This window comes from Homarus americanus, unplaced genomic scaffold (assembly GCF_018991925.1).
Source record: "Homarus americanus isolate GMGI-L3 unplaced genomic scaffold, GMGI_Hamer_2.0 scaffold34360, whole genome shotgun sequence".
NCBI classification, from domain to species: domain Eukaryota; kingdom Metazoa; phylum Arthropoda; class Malacostraca; order Decapoda; family Nephropidae; genus Homarus; species Homarus americanus.
In genome coordinates, this window is record NW_024739403.1 from 5,323,192 (window position 1) to 5,326,738 (window position 3,547).

Genomic DNA, 3,547 nt, shown 5'->3' on the forward strand with positions numbered 1-3,547 from the left:
ATATGAAGACAGTCTGGTGCTGGAGATGCCGTCTGGTGAGGGGCTGCAGGGTAGAAGACGTTCGGTGAGTAGCGTGTTGTAGGAGGTAGATGTGCAGGAGCTTCGTTAGAGAAGATGTTGCCCGTTGCTGGCCTCCTGATTGAATGAATGCTGGACAGCTAGGAGCTTGCTGGAGATGTTGCTTGTTCAGGAAAATGGGCAGAATGAGAGTTGGTTGGTGAGGAAGCTCAGAGAAGGACATGCTCGCTGGCGGGAGCGAGGACCGCCAGGCAGGCGAGGAGAAGCAAGGGGCCGCCAGGCAGCGGCGGAGGAGGAGGTGTTGCTTGTTTAAGAAGATTGGTCAGAATGAATCTCAATGGAGAGACAGAGCTTATATACCCAGCAGCCGCTATGAGTCATGTTGGGAAAACCCGAGAAGTCGCCGGCCTTTTGGCTCGGTTGCTAGGATACGGCGGGCATTGGAATGCGGATACGCTTGGTTGCTAGGGAAGACGGTAGCAGGTGGTGTGCAGCTACGCAGTTTGTAGGGGTAACGTCCACTACACCTTCATTAGAGAAAGGTGAAGGAACATATACAGTGAACATACAGATTAATGTTTACACACGTAGATCATGTGAGCTGAGGTGTTGAACAGCAGACACGTAGTGTAGTAACTCCCTCACAGATGGCGTTATGAGGGGCATCGTGTGGAGTACTAGTTCCCCCCGTGTGTGTGTGTGTGTGTGTGTAATTACTGCGCTTCAACACCTAAGATCTTTAAGTACACAACGAGGATACCAATAGCACTATTCCAAGAACATTTAAAAATTATGAGACAAAACTCCTCTTCGTTATCTTAATTTTTAATCATGCAGGTAAAACGAGATTAATTAAAGATGTAATATCTAAGGTGGAATATTAATTAAGTGCCAGTTACCTGTAGTAAATTGTGTGTGGATGTGTGTTAGTCAAGAATTCATAAATAACCGTTTCAATACAATACATGTACACGTCCATACAAACACCCGGCAGCATTGGTGTTAGTAAAAGAAGCAGTAACAATAAATAACATCATTATCAACGACATAAAAAGTTTAACGATGGAAACAACAACAACAACAACAATACACAGCATCACATCAACAGCAGGAACAACAATAATAACAATAAAAACAACAATAAGCATCACATCATCATTAACAAGACAAAACAACAACAATAATACCATCAGCAACAACAACAATACCAACAGCAACAACAAAAATATCAACAACAATAATACCCAACAGTAACAACAACAACAACAGTAACAATGGTCACATATTGAGAATTCCATGTATTTTTTCCCCTCCGTCCCTCGCCCCTTCCTTCCCTCTCCTCCTCCCCTGCCACCCCCTTTCTCTCCCCTCCCAGCCACAGCCACCTCTTTACTCTTACACATTTCCTTCCTTTCCTACGACTCAACCTCCTCCCATCATTCCCTTCCCATCCTTTCCCCATCTCCCACTTACCCCTCACCCATTCCCTCATCTCTCACACTCCACCTTCTTTTCCCCTCATCTCACCCCCCACCCCCCTCCCCCCCCCCCTACCAACCATCATAAGTGAATTTCAATATGGGGAAGGAAACAAATTCTTCCCTAATATACGGGAACAATTTTTACGTGTGACTCCAGACTTCGTAAGAGAGCCAATATGCACTTTATTTATTGGCCAGATCTACACGTTGGTGGTTCTTGTTCCATATGTCGTCTTCCTTCATCTACTGACCTAATTATTGATTTATTTATGATTGTTTTGTTTTATTATTCGTCATCGATTTACTTGTCGTTCGTGTATTTATTATAATTTATGTATTAGTTTATTAGTTTATATTCATATACATAGACATACATACATACACTCAGTCCAAGCTGTCTAACCTCTCCCTCTCACTACCACCACCTCTCTCTTTCTCAGTCTAAACTCTCCCTCTCACTACCTCCCCCTCTCACTACCACCACCTCTCTCTCTCTCTCAGTCTAACCTCTCTCTCTCACTACCATCACCTCTCTCTCTCAGTCTAACCTCCCCCTCTCACCACCACCACCTCTCATCTTAATCTCTTCCCTCTCATCCACACTTCACTCCCCTCGCCAGTTTACCCTTTACAATTGATAATTTGGTTGTTCCATCACACAGTGGATGGAATATCCCTCATATTATCTTGTGTTTATATATAATTGGGTCATAATAGAGTCACTTACTGCTTCAGTGCATCAATAAGTCTTATCTCGATTAATTCGTTTGTGTGTGTGTGTGTAAGTGCTGTTTGCATAATTTCATTTAATATAGGTTATTTTTTTATTGTAGTTCCTTGTTCTTTTTTTTCTCTCTCTCTCTTTCTTTTCTTTCCATTTTACAAAAGCGAGACACCTGCCCAAACAGAGAGAGAGAGTTAGAACACACACACACACACACAGCCAAGCTTCCGATCATTTCCCCCATTTGAGATACGACCTGGCCGGAATTATCGTGTTTTCGAGGACCTCCCAAGACTTTATATATGCAAAGATTTGCTGTTCTTGGTCTATCACACAGGGTGGCTCAGGGCTTATGAGGAATGGCTGCAAGAGGATATGATTTACATTTGTTTACTTTTTGTGTGTGGGGAGGGGGGGTGATGTGTGGGGGTGTGTGGGGGGGTATGTGTGCGTGGGGTGTGTGTGTGTGCGGGTGTGTGTGTGTGTGTGTGTGTGTGTGTGAGGTATGATGTGGTGTGTGTGGGGTGTGTGGGGGTATGGGGTGGGGTGGGGTGTGTGTGTGCGTGGGGTGGGTGTGTGTGTGTGTGTGTGAGGGTATGATGTGGTGTGTGTGGGGGGTGTGTGGGGTATGGGGTGGGGTGTGTGTGTGCGTGGGGTGTGTGTGTGTGTGTGTGTGGGGAGGTATGATGTGGTGTGTGTGGGGGGTGTGTGGGGTGGGGTGTGTGTGTGCGTGGGGTGTGTGTGTGTGTGTGTGTGTGTGTGTGAGGAGGTATGATGTGGTGTGTGTGGGGGTGTGTGGGGTATGGGTGGGGTGTGTGTGTGTGTGTGTGTGTGTGTGTGTGTGTGGTGTGTGTGGGGTGTGTGTGTGGGGTGTGTGTGTGTGTGTGTGTGTGTGTGTGTGTGTGTGTGTGTGTGTGTGTGTGGGGTATGATGTGGTGTGTGTGGGGTGTGTGGGGGTGTGGGGTGGGGTGTGTGTGTGCGTGGGGTGGGTGTGGGTGTGTGTGTGTGTGTGTGTGTGTGTGTGTGTGTGTGTGTGTGTGTGTGTGTGGAGGTATGATGTGGTGTGTGTGGGGTGTGTGGGGTATGTGTGTGTGTGTATGTGGTGTGTGTGGGGTGTATGGGGTGGGGTGTGTGTGTGTGTGTGGGGTTGGGGGTGTGTGTGTGTGTTGGGTGGGATTTGTGTGGGGTGAGGGCTTGTAGAGGGAGGGGGCTTGGGGTGTGGGGGGGGTATATGTACAATGGGTAATAAAAAACAATTTACGATTCTTGAGTGAAACAAAATGACACCACGAACAAAGGTTTTTGAAAAAGGCCCATGAGACAC